The 14,153-nt window shown below is 44.8% G+C and overlaps 1 long non-coding RNA gene across 2 annotated transcripts in view; it reads right to left on the bottom strand.

The window, feature by feature from the left end:
* The window catches only part of LOC121831542 (uncharacterized), an 83,617-nt gene that overhangs the window by 30,115 nt on the left and 39,349 nt on the right, over nucleotides 1-14,153 (bottom strand). The gene's annotated exons all lie outside the window — the stretch shown is intronic.

Raw genomic sequence — 14,153 nt, 5'->3', positions numbered from 1 at the left:
TAGAATTCACAGTACTTCTCCTGCCTCAGCCGCCCAAGTCTTAGGGTTAAAGGAGTGAGACTGTGCCCAGCTAAAGATTCGCTGACTTGTGACGCCTCTGATATGAGGGTTGTGACCTTAGAGCTGTAGAAAAGAAACGTAATCCCAGGTCAACCTTTCTTCTACAAATGAATGGCCATTACATAATCACAGAAGCTTGGGTTTGTGTTCAACTTTTAGTGTCCCTGTGCAGGCGAAAACAACTTGACGGTGTTTGAAGAACGCTAAGTGGGTGCTGCGTGGGTGACAGGAAAGTGAGAGCATCGCGGTAAAGTGAGGAAGAGGAGGCCAACAGAGGCGGAAGGAAAAGTGAAAGGAAACACTCACACCCTCACCTTACGAAACTGAGGAAAACAGCAATGATGAGATGAGAAACGAGAGCGGGATCTGGGTGTGAGCTGTGCTGCTGGAAGTTCCAAGATACCTTTAAAAGGCACCAAGTTCGGGGAAGAGGAGGAGAGGGTCCATGCACCTGAACTAAATCTTCATCTTTCATAGGAAGCAAGAATTCTTTCCCTGAACAAAATTCCCTGAAGTAGGTAAAAGACAAAAATAGATGTAAATACATGACTGAGACTTTGGGTAGCGAAGAAATGGTTAAAAAGATGCCGTCCCCAGAGAGAAGTCTGCAGGTGGGGTGAAGGGTGTGGCTTCTAGTCAGCAACTGCTTCGATGCCCTGAGACTTGTCACCATGTACATCTATTGCTCTGATCAAATTTCTTAATTTTAATAGATAAAATTCTGGAAACAGGCTCTCTGAATCAATGACAATGTGTTGACAATATTTTTTGAATGGTGTTAAACAAGAAGAATGGGCCTGGTTTAATAGTGCCCTGGGGAGCGATGGTATCCCCCACAATTCAATTCCGTAAACATTTATTGAGTAAATAGATTCCCTGTGACAGCACCTCTGCTAAGCCATGGAAGGATGAAAAAAAAATGAATCAGCCATAGTTCCTGCCCCCAGGAGCTTATAGGAAAGTAAGAGAAAAACATGAGCTCACAAGATAAGGCAGAATATTCAGACTACAGTTCCACCAAAACACAGTTGGGCTGGAAGAGGGTTGACAACCCGACTTATGAGGAGTAGGGAGGTACAGCTGATGCTCCCCGTGCCCATCCCAGCATATGCTGACAGTGTCCCACTGAGGACTGCTGTGACCTCACATGCCAGGAAGACCTAGATAGGTACTTTATCAGTTGACGCTGGACTCCGTATCTCATGGTTACTGGAAGGCTATGGAGTTCCCATATGGCTCCAGGATGGTGGTCTTTTTCAAAAGAATTACCTTATGAGTGAAGACCTTAAAAATGGGTAGTATTTGTGCAAATAAAAATCAAGGAGCAGAACAGCACAGACAGAAAACACAAAACTAGATAGAAAAGAGAAATATGCTATTTCCTTTTAGAGTTTCCAATGGCTTCTCCATTTCTCTTGTGCTGGAGATAACCCAGTGGTTAGGAGGACTGACTGCCATTGCAGAGGAACTGGGTTTGATTCCCAGAACCCACATGTCTCTCACAACTGTCTGTAGCTGTAGTTCCAGAGGATCCAACACCCTCTTCCGACCTCCCTGGACACTAAGCACACAATTGGTACAGATACACATGTAGGCAAAATACCCATACACACAAAATAAATATCCTTTTTAAAATTGTATGACTACCTCACAATTATTTGACTCATGTCTATTTTCCCCATCTGATGAATTCATGAAACTAAACTAGGAATTATCTCGTGTATTACTACAGCCCTAGAAAAGCCCATTTTCTATAAGATGCTTTAAGAGTCAAGCTGGGATGGAGCTCAGTTGGTAGAGTGCTGGTCTAGTATACTTAATGCTGGATCCAGTCCTCAGCAGCATATAAACTGGGCTTGATGATGCACACTTGTAACCCCAGCACTCAGAAGGTGGAGACAGGAAGATCAGAAGTTCAAGGTCCTCCTTGGCCATATAGAGTTCTGAGGCAGCCTGGGTTACAGACAACCTTTTTAAAAACAGATTGAAATCTTCAAATGGTAAGCAGTTTTTAGATCATGGGGAGGGGGGTGGCGGGTCCTGATGATAATGAAGAGGAAGAGAGGAAGGAAGGGGGAGAGAGTGACAGAGGGAGGGGGAGGAGGGGAGGGCAGCTCTACTGACTGTGCCCCTCCCTGCCTGCAGTTAACACATGATGTCTGAGGTCCAGCAAGCGTCATGGAGGTGTGAAGGTAAGAACTACACACTGAACAGGGCAACCAGAGAGAGTTTAAATTCAAGTACCAATGCCAACTCTGAACTTCCCACCTTTAGAGTCTCAGTATTTGAGAAATAGGGGATACCTGTTGGGCTAAGCACCTATACTCGGATTTCTGTCCACAATCTTAATTGATAAACTCTCCTGAGCGAGCTTATAGTGTCTGTTTTTTAGAACCAAAACTGTCACATCTAGCACTTCCTCCATCTCCCCGCCTACTTAGCTACAAAACATTTTCACTTCTACAATCTTCTTCCCAGAAAAAGCAAATCTTGCCCTCTTCCAGCTGCCCCCACATTCTAGACCCCACGTCTGCCCCTCAAGCTCCAGCTGTTCTCCCAGGCTATGCCCGGTGTCCTTCCCCAGGGCCCGGCCCTGCCCCTACTCCCGCTCTGCCTAACACTTCATACCAAACGGAGTGCCCGTCACTGTCAGTCAGTCTCGCCCTCTACACCATCACTCTTTATTACCTTCACACAGTTCTCTTCTTCTTCAAGAAAGTTTCATCCAGAATCATCCCACATCAAATTTCTATTTCATTCCCTTTCATTCACTCCTTAAACGATTTCGTCCCAGTACGCCACTAAAAATGGCTCTTGTCGAGGTTGACAAGGACGCAGCTCGCGTGTGCACCCCAGTCAGCCTCTCCCTCGCTGCTTACAGAGATGTCACACGCTGGGCTGGGCACAGGCTGCCCTGTTTTCTCTCCTACCCTCCTCCACCGTTTTCACTTGGATCTTTTACGTGTAAACTTTAGGTTTCTGCTCACCCATCATGTTTTCATGCTTTCCCGGAACAATGCTACCTCCTGTCTCGGGTAAGCTCTCTGTGGCTCCGAAGTTTCCTTGACTCTAGAGGGAGATTAATAATCTCTGTCTTAGAGAATGTTTTGAAAATGGAGGGAGTCATATCTTTAAACACTATGCTTGCTAAGCACATAGTACTACTTACATAAATGTTTGTTCAGGTAACAAATAAATAATTCACTTCTGGAAATTACTCTTGTTCTACAATTATCTGACAATATTGAAATTGCCATTTGTCTCATCCTCCATATTGGTAGCTTTCAGCTTTGGTCTCACAGTAGAACTACTTGGGGGGTATAATTATTCTGATCTGAAATGTCCCCCCAAAAGGCTTGGACCCTAGTGTAACAATGTTCAGAGGTGGTGCAATTGGAAGGTGACTGGATCATAAGGTCTGTAATTCCATCAATGAATTAATCCATAGCTCATCATGAGGTTGTGGAAATTAATAACTTAATAGTTTGGGGGCATGTTATGAACTTTGAGAAGCAGGGCTTCATTGGAGGAGGCGGGTCTCCGGAGGGTGCCTCTGAAGAGTATTTTTTGTAATCAACCCTTCCTCTCTTCCTTGCCCCTCCCTCTCTCTGTTTGCTTCCTGGCCAACGTCCTGGCTCCACAGCCTGCCTTGATAGTCTGCTTTTCCCACAGCCCCAGAAACAACACAACCAAGTGGCCATGAACTGAAAATGCTGAACCCATAGGCAAGATTAATCTTTTCTCCTTTAAGTAGATTCTCTTGGGTGTTTTGTCATGGTGATGGAAACCTGACATAGAAGACTTTGAAAATTTATGATCCCTAGACCACACCAGACAAATGAAGTCAATATCTCTAAGAATTGTGCCGGGAATAAGTCTCTCTCTCTTTCTCTCTCTCTCTCTCTCTCTCTCTCTCTCTCTCTCTCTCTCTCTCTCTCTCTCTCTCTCTCACACACACACACACACACACACACACACACACACACACACACATTCTCACAAATACAAATAGGATACAAATCCTTGTATAACTAAGTAAAACCTACAACTCCAATCTCATTAAATCTATGCCCTGGCTGCACCTTAAATGATCTGAATGTCATAGATGCATGCCAGGCCCCACAGAGATCACTCTTAGAATTCCTGGAAATGGAGTTGGCACTGCCATGGCTATGAAGCGCCCATTGTGCTGCAGCCAGGGTATGCAAACCTCAGTCCACACAGCCAAGCACAGCTTGTCATCTGTTTTTATTTTTAAAAAAATTTCTTAGGAACACAGACACACTTATTCACTTACAAATGCCTATGGCTGCTTCTCTGCCACCACGCCAGATTAAGTAGTTGTGACAGAAACGTTCTGGACTAGAAAGCTAACACAGCTGCCTCAAACCCTAACTTCACTGTGGCATTCATAACAATACTGACATGATGGTTTGAATAATAATATAGTTCTATACTCTTTAAGGAGTGAAACTATTTGATAAGGATTAGGAGGTGTGGCCTTGCTGGAGGAAGCCCACTGAGGGGTGGGCTTTGAAGTTTCAAAAGCTCATACCACCAGCCCACACCCCACCCGACTCAGTGTGTGTGTGTGTGTGTGTGTGTGTGTGTGTGTGTGTGTGTGTGTGCCAATGGATCAGGATGTAGCTCTCAGCTGCTGTTCCAAAGCCAGCATGCATGTCTCTGTGCTCCCCATCATGATGATAATGGACTAAGCCTCTGAAACTGTAAGCAAACTCACAATTAAATGTTTTCTCTTTTAAGAGTTGCCTTGGGAGAAGTGGATGAGATCTACATGAGTGGACTGGGGGGCGTGGCAGAGGGTGAGGAGTGGGGATGAGAACATAGGGAAATGGGAGGGTCAAGCTGGAACAGGGACAGAGTGGGAGGGCAGTGAGGAAGATACCATGATAGATGAGGACATCATGGGAATAGGAAGAGGCAGGCAGGGTGCTGAGGAGGCTCTCAGGAATCCACAAGGTTGACCCCACCTTAATCTGCTGGCAGTGGTCCAAAGGGTGCCTGGGCCAGTCTACTCTGGTGACCAGCCTAGTGAATAACCTAGTTGTCATCATAGATCCTTTGTCCAGTGACCAATAAAGGCATATATAGAGATCCATGGCCAGGCACCAGGCTGAGCTCCGGGAATCCAATTGATGAGAGAGAGGAGAGATACTGTAGGTGAGGGACATCGAGATCATGATGGGAGGTCGTGCAGAGATGACTGGCCACAGTAGTGGAAGCCCAGGAACTGTGGACTGGTGGCTGTGGAGCCCCCATGGGACTGGACTAGGCCCTCTGGATATGGAAGACGGTTGTTTGGCTCAAACTGTTTGGGAGGCACCCAGGCAGGGGGATCGGGATCTGTCCCTGGTCTATGGGCAGGCTTCTGGAACCCAGTGCCTGTAGTGTGACACCTTGCACAGCCTTGGTGCAGTGAGAAGGGACTTGGACCTGCCTAGGCTCAGTGTGCCAGGCTCTGCTGACTCCCCATGGGAGACCTTGATTTGGGGGATGTGGGGATGCAGGGTGGCTTGGGAAAGAGGGCTGGGGATGGGAGGAAGGAGGAGAGGGATCTGTGGATAGTATGTGGAATGAGTAGAAAATTTCTTAATAAAGAAAAATGAAAAAAGAGTTGCCTTGGTCGTGGTGTCTCTTCACAGCAATAGAACAGTCACTAAGACAACTAGTATATGGAAAAATATTTTTCAACTTTAATCTCCCTATTTTTTCTTTCCCATATATTACCTGCTTTAAAAAGGGAAAACAGGGATGGGAGTGGCCAGTCAAGATCTGATCTGCATTAAAACCCACTCCATGAGATGGAACCCATACCCAGTGCTGCTTGGGTAGCCAAGAACCTGAGACTAGATAGGCCAGGGACCTAGGGGAAAATCAAAGACCACTGTTCTGCTAAAGGAATATGGCAATAAAATGACTCCTAATGACATCCTACTATACTCATAGATCTATGCCTCGCTCAGCCATCATCAGAAAAATCTTCCTCCTACAGCAGATGGGAACAAATACAGAGATCTACAGCCAGACAATGTGCAGAATGAGAGACCTTGGAACATTCAGTCCTAAATGGGATGTCTCCAACAAATCCCTCCCTGCCTCCCAGGCCTCAGGGAACCCCTCAGAAGAGGAGGCAGAAAGAGTGTAAGAGCCAGATGGGATAGAGGATATCAATAAAACAATGCCTTCTAAACACAAGACCAACACACATATGAACTCACAGAGACTTAGACGGTATGCACAGCACCCGCACTGTTCTGAACCACATGGAGTCCTACAGCTGAGAGAAGTGGATGCACACCCCCATCCCTAACCCAGAAGCCATCTCTAATTGATAATCATTTGCAAATGAGGGCTAGGTTTTCTCCAAGGGAATCCCACTCAGGAAAAAAAAAAAAAAAACACTCTTAAGGGTGGGCGCCATGCCAGCAGTAGATGACCAATGCAAAACGAACTCAGTGGCATCCTTGGAGGTTCTTTGTCACATAATGCTATGTAGGGCACGTATTTTAGCCTTACAGGTCCTTCGTGTGTATATCATAACTGCCGGCTTTGTGTTTAAGGGATTCCTGAGTGTGTGAGCATGTGTATCTCCGCACCTATGCGTTTCTTATGCTTTTTCTTTGGCTCTTTTTCTTCTGTTTGTTTAGTCCTACTCTGAGTTGTTTGTTTTTGTTTTATATTATTTTTTACTACTCCTTAGATGCCTGTTTTTTTCCAATGATAGACAGAAAAAGTGTGGATCCAGACAAAAGGGGAGGTAGAAAGGAGCTGGAAGGAGTACAGGGAAGGGAAACCATAACCAAAATGTATTGTATGAAAAAAATCCATATTCAATAAAAGAAAAAAGACAGAGTCTCACTATTATAGCCCAGGCTGGGTTCTAACTTGAGATCCTCCTGCCTCTGTCTCCCAATGCTGGTATTATAGGCATGCACACCCATTCCTGGTCAACTGAGATCCACTCTGAGCTTTGTTTTATGGTTCAATACAATAAAATCAACAGGATGTGGAGACAATGCCCTTTCTGGCCTGTTTCACTGTCTTCAAGACACTTCATCAAGACAAGGTTCATTTCACTACCCCTCCAGTAAGTGGCTGCAAGGAAAGATTACTCTCTGCTTCTCCAATGAGCCTTGCTCCTCTGGGAGACTTGACTGCCTGCCTTTAATTACCATAAGTTCACCTGGTGATTTTCATGGGGCTTTCTGGCCCCTCCCTCATACAACCAGAGAATAGGTGCCTTCCAGACTACTCTCCCCTTAAAAAATAAAAGCTAAAAGGATTTTACTGTCTATCTCTTTTCCTCTCAAGTGTCTCGTTTCTGCAAAGAAAACAGAAGTCTCAACTCGCTTGGCTCCAGGTAACCCTTCTTCAGCCTGTGAGTATGTTCCAAGGAAACAGCTCCTGTGCCTACTTCATATTTCCAAACTTTGTCACAAATGCAAATGCATGGATTTGAAAGGTGATACAGAGAAAAGAGATAGAGGTTAATATGGATCTTGAGCTGGACCTTCATCAGGCTCCATCTTCTCCCTGAGGCTGAAATGGCCCTTTTAGTTGTGTGGTGTAATTTTCTTTCTACCCACCTCCTGCTGCTGCTGGGGATCCTAGATCTAGCTCTTGGAGTGTTCCCAGGCACTCAACTCCCAACTCATACTGATTCCTTGGGAATGTCAGTTCTTGTGCAGAATAAATAGGACTCCTCAATTCTTGTGTTTTTTGTTTTGTTTTGTTTTGTTTGTTTTGTTTTACAATGGAGTGCTTTCAGGGACGAATTCAGTGATTGCAGATGCCTCTTTGAACAGCACAATTCAGACAGAACCTATTAAATCCCACCAACCCCCATCCCTCCTCTCCGATATCCTAGTTAGCTTCCTCTTGCTGTGATAGACACCATGACCAAAATCAACTTGGGAAGGAATGGATATATTCCACTCTAGGGCTTGGAATCCATCATGAAAGAAAGTTAGGGCAGGACTTTAAGGCCTGGAGACAGAAACTAAAGCAGAGGCAGTAGAGGAACGCTGCTGGCTTTCCCTACACAGCTCAGAGTACTTTCTTATACAACCTAGGACCAGCTGCCCAGGCATGGTACAGCCCTCAGTGGGCTGAGCCCTCCCACCTCAATCCTAATGAAAAAATGCCCTACAGATCTGCATATAAACCAATGTATGGAGATATTTTCTCACTTGAGATTCTCTCTTCCCAGATGACCCAGTTTGTGTCAAGTTCACACACACACACACACACACACACACACACACACACACACACACACACACACATACATACAAATCAGCATACTGAGTCTTACCAACACTAGGCTCGTGGGTTTCTGAGGGCCATTGCTTGTGTCCTAGAGAAAGAGATGAAGGTCCAACAAGGGTCACTTACATAATTGTGCTGGCCACAGCGTATATGACATCACTTTTTGAGCAGCTAAAAGCTTTGTCAAGTCTGAACATCAAGGAGAGAGCTTTTGGCTTGCCCAGCACCCTCAGGTTAATGGTGTTAATGGCTCTGACCTATCGGGCTGTTCCAGTAACAACCTGACAGTCACTCTTTGTCTTTCACCCAGGTCCCCACATCCCATCCTTTCCTGAGACTGGCCTCCCATGTCCTGTCAACTGTGCTTAACTCCATACTGCTCCGATAACCCATAACCAGGCCTGGTGGCCCAGGACTGTAACCCCAGCTACTTAGAGGCTAAGGTAGGAAGACTGCAATTTCAAGGCCACCTGGAGAGATTTAGTGAGGTTCTGTCTCAAAATAAGAAGCAAAATAAAAATCAGCATTAGAGTGATTGCCTCGCATCTGCATAGGGTTCAATCCTCATTACCACAAAAGAAAAAGAATTAAATCCCCATCACTCTCCCTGCTTCACTGCTCTCCACCTTCTACCCAGCAGCCACTTGTCTTCTGGAGTGGAAATCCCCTCAAGACACCACACTGCGTCAAATCATTGACAGGTTCTCCTGCTGAGTAAAGTCCCATCCCCTTTCCTTAGTCTATAAGCTCTAGTCCTGGGGTGGGGGTGGGGTCAGGGTTTCTCAACCCGGTACCTGGACTCTTAGAGATGGATCATTCTTGTGGCAGAGCATCCCATGCATTGTAGTATGTTTAGCAGCATCCATGACCTGGACCACTGGATGCTAAACTCACCTGACGCCAACCCTCAGCCTCTACCTGTGACACTACTTGGGTGTTAATTGTCATTCCCACTGCTGTGACCCAATACTGAATTAACTCTAAGGAGGAAGGATTCATTGTAGACCACGGTTTCAGAGAGTCCAGGCCATGGTGGGTAGGCCCCAAGGGCTTGGGCAGAATGTCATCATGGTGGGAGGGTGTGGCAAGACTGCTCTTCAGGTCTTGCCTCACAAGAGGAACTGGCAGGAAATACAGGAAGGAGCCAGGGCAAGTCATATCCCCAAGTACACCCCTCCACTGGCCTACTTCCTCCAAAGGCTCCATCTCTTACCCTTCATTATCATCCAATATGCCATCATAACATGAATCAGTCAAGGGACTGATCCATTCATTAGTTCAAAGTCCTCACATCTGGCAGTGTATAATCCAGAACTATATCATCTCCTGGCAGGGGGTGGGGGTCTCTCAATCCAGTCAAGTTGACAGCCAGATCAACTACAACAGCTTCTATGTTCCAACCCCATTATCTCACCTCCAAGCTTGCTTCAAACTTACCTCTCCTGTCCTTTTTCTCCCATGATTCTTCTCCTAAACCCACCGGTAACCAGTTCCTTCCTCAAAGGTGGTCATCCCAACCCTCCTGACTGAAGTACATCCTTCACCCTCCCACACACCCCTCCATTCTGTTCTCCTCTGCCTGCCTCGTCTTTCCTCTTCACAGCACTGACTGCCACCTGAAGCTACTCAAGTGACTTTCTTGCTTCTCTCAGTGATTCTGCCTAAGACTACAAGGGTTTGGAGACCTTGTGCTTCCTGCTTTCTGCTGTTTTCTCCATGCCTGGCTACATACAGTAAGTATTCAATAAATAGCTCCTACTTTAAGACTCCTAATTGTTACTAAGGAAGACATGAGCCCCCCGGTTAAACCTATCACTTAGCCCTTACGAGCCAGACATCGTCCTGAGAGCCTTGACATACGGACTTAACATTTACAGTAACCCTTATCCTGGTTATTTTGTAGGTGAGGACACTGAGGTGTAGACAGGCTGTTTAGTTCTCACTTGTCCTGCCGCTGTGGCTCAGCCTGTGGTCTAGCCAAAACCTCAATCGATTAGTTGCATCGTTTTGCCCTCTTCCCTCAGTCAGAGTTCTCTGAAAGCACAGCCACTCTGCTTAGACAGCGTTGGTGCTCAGTAAAGTCAATAAATGAGTGAATAAATAAATAAATAAATGTTAAATGATGGCTTGGCGAATGCATAGCATTAGAGTTTATGTTGGCCACAGCCTTACCCAGGATCCCTTTCTAGGCCCCCATGCAATAGGAACCAAAAGAGAAGCTGCTGTTAGTTAGAAAGGCAGTCTTGCTGGGCTCAAGTCCAAGTTCTGCCTTTCACTGGCTATGTGACCTTGGGCAAGTAACTAAGCTCTCTGACCCTCAGTGCTCTCATCTCTAAAATGGGGATAATGGTTATGTCCCCCTTACAGGGTCTCTGCAGAGACTGAGATCACAATCCACTTGAGTGCTGTGGACACAGCTCCACAGACAAGGTGACTATCTCGCAAGCAGAAGAACCTGACTTTGATCCCCAGCAGCGCTCATGTGAAAATCCAGATTTGGTGATGCACACTTACCCTCAGCACTGGAAGACAGAGACAGGAGGCTGCCTGATTCTCTGCCCTGCACACACATATGTACACATGCATACACACATGCACATAAAAAGAACACACATATAAAACTACTTAGATACTTGATGAAGAGAAACCGTGTGTGTGTGTGTGTGTGTGTGTGTGTGTGTGTGTGTGTGTCTATGTGTGTCTGTATCTGTGTGTGTGTCTATGTGTGTGGTTGTTTGTTTGTTTGTTTGTTTGTGTTGCTACTGTCTCACTGGCTAAGGACTTTGGGGGAAAACAACTTAGGCAAAATACTTAATTTCAGATGCCCCCCATCCTGTTACCCCAACTGAGGCAAAAAAAAAGACCCACGGAACTTTGCATAAGGGACTTTTTCTCCCTAAAGCTATTTTCCTACAGTTATCATAAATCTGATTATATCTTGGGCCCAAGCAGGGAACTCCTTCTGTAGTAGTAACCTTTAATAGCCCAGAACAATATAATTGCCACCTCTTAGCATTCTCCTCTCCAGGGTAAATAATTCTAATGCCTTTAATGCCTACTTGCCTTTCCCATTTTCTGATCTTTTGCATTCATTGTTCTCGGTTTGGAAATAGAGCCAAATGAAGAAGGAGGAGAGCTGCTGTTGTCATGGCAACTGCAAAGGGACAGACAACCCAGTTCGGATGAAATAAGAAAAGTTGAGGGCTCCTTTTTATTTTTTTTCTTTCCCTTTCTGGCTGAAAACATCTCACCGCTTTGAACGGGAGGCATGTGACTGACACTGTCAGTCTCGAACGGTGCCTCCTGGTCCCCCACCCTCCTCACTCCCACAGAGAGGGGAATTGTCAAAGTGTGATGAGAGAAGGTGCTTGGTGACACCTCTATTGAAAAGCGTTCCCCATTTTAGTTTCCGTCTTAGGGCTCAGTTCTGTGTTCACCTGACACAGTTCACAGTGGCATTCCCCTTGCCTACCTTGATTTTCATTAGACTCCAGAGCACTGATCACTTTCTATGGACCAGGGATGGCATTCATTCATTAGCTTATAAATCTTTTTAAACTGTATGACTAGAACAGCATTAAACAGCAACTTGAATAATCTACATACACAGTCCATTCTTGCCACCATGGACATACTCAGTTACATGTTTAAGACAGACAGAATTCCACCATAACAGGCTCACATTCCAGGATGCAGGTATTAACGACTGCCTTGCCTCTCAGTTTTTATCATTCATCTAGTGGGTCTTTTTTTCCAGTGCTGTATTTTCAGGCTTTAACATTGCTTTGTCGTTACATCTTACACATAACATGCAAATTTTTGTCCAACCAAGCTCAGTGACAGTTTAATCGAGTGGTTAAGAGCAAGGGCTGGAGCTCTGAAAAGCCTGGTTTGAGCCTGACTTCTGCACATTGAGCACACGGTTCAATCCCTCCCAGCCTTCAGTTTCATGTCTTTCTTATGAAACTGAAAAGAGGAGCATTCAGAGTTAATTTTTCGCCTGGGAGGCAGAGGCAGGTGGATCTCTGTGAGTCCGAGGCCAGCCTGGTCTACAGTGTGAGTTCCAGGACAAGCTCCAAAGCTACACAGAGAAACCCTGTCTTGAAAAACAAACAAACAAAAAAAAACAAAAACAAAAACAAAAGAGTTTATTGTTGGCTCTGAATGAATTTATCCATTGAAAGTGGCTAGTACAGCATTTATATCATGACTAATACTCAGTAAATTGTGGCTACATTGTCCACATTTTTAAGCAAGAGTTTCACTCATATTTACTCTAAATACTAATATTTCATTTAATTTGCCACCATGATTCATATTTGCTATCATTATGCTTTCTTGACCTTTTATATTCTTTTTCTAATTTCTGTGGGATTGATGGTATTTTCTTTTCATATTAAGTTGTTCTTTGATAATTTCATATACTTATAATACATTCTGATCATCCCTCTCATCCCCTCCTCCCCACAGGTCTTTTGCCATATTCACGTCTTTTTGTTGGTTTTGTGACCTGCTGAGTTTAACCAGGGCCGTCTGTGTGACCATGGGTTTGCCTCTGTCCATTGAAGATTGGTGAGCTCAATAACAGGCACATAGGTGACCCCTGACCCCCAACTTCCAGACTATCAGTCCCTTGAATACCTCCCCTTTGATGATATTTTCTTTGCTAACTTTTCCTAGTTGTTCTGGGGACGGACGGACGGACGGGGACACACACACACACACACACACACACACACACACACACACACACACACACACACACTTCTTCTAGTGTTATCCTTAAGTTGACCCCAAATTATATATTCTTCTCTCCTCAGCAGTAGTTAATCAACATCTAGACCTTAGTAAGACCAGGCGTATTTCCTCTTGCCTCACAGTGTAAACTCATAATTCCTTACTGGAAACAGCTGGGCTTTCATTCCAAATTGTTCCCAGATGTGTTGGACTTACTGGTTTGTAGAGCCCAACACTGGGTTTTGTTTTTGTTTGTAGGATCTCAGATTTTTTTTCTTTCATTTATTTCCAGTTTGTGGGAATACATCCTTAATTAATGCTTGTAGAGAAGAACCCTGAGCAATAAAATTCTTAAACACTTGTGTATATGAAAACTTCTTTACATTCTCCACATGTGATTAATGGTTTAACTGACAGAGAATTTCAGGTATAAAATAATTTTTTTCTTAGAATTCTGAATGCTATTTTCTCCTCATTCTCATTATTGCTGCTGAGAACTCTGGTGCCAATTCAGTTCTCTTTATAGTCACAAAACCCTGTTTCTTCCTCCTGAAAAATTCAGGATGCTTTCTTTATTCTTAGGGTTTAACCTAACCTATCAGCGTGGGATTTGTGGGCACCTCCCTGCATTCTGGGCGTCTGTCTCAAGCTCTGGAAGCCTCCCATCATTTCTATCATTGTTCCCTCTGGTCTCTTCTCAACTCCTTCTCAACTGTCATTAGACTGATTTTGTAACATAACGAAAAGTCCATCCTCCCACATTCTAGCCCATGACTTATATTTGACGTTTCTCTATCTTTTCATTCTGCACTCTGGAAGAGCTCTTTGTGCCAAGGTTTCTAACATGGTTCTCAGTGGCTCTTACTGGTGACTCATGTCCTGTGATGATACCTCAACATCCTAGGCCTCCAGTTCTATTTTGCTTAGCAGGTTTTTAGAGTTCTGATGGCATCTTTGATCTCTAAATACCACTGAGTACTGATAATTTCTTCCTTCCCTCTTGAACTCAGTTTTCAGCTGGTAATTTTTGCATTTTGTGACTTGGGCATTTCTCTTCTGATTTGGGG

The sequence above is a fragment of the Peromyscus maniculatus genome, chromosome 1, assembly GCF_049852395.1.
Source record: "Peromyscus maniculatus bairdii isolate BWxNUB_F1_BW_parent chromosome 1, HU_Pman_BW_mat_3.1, whole genome shotgun sequence".
NCBI lineage: Eukaryota > Metazoa > Chordata > Mammalia > Rodentia > Cricetidae > Peromyscus > Peromyscus maniculatus.
Note: the sequence above shows the minus strand (reverse complement) of the source record. Positions and strands in the feature narration are given on the sequence as shown.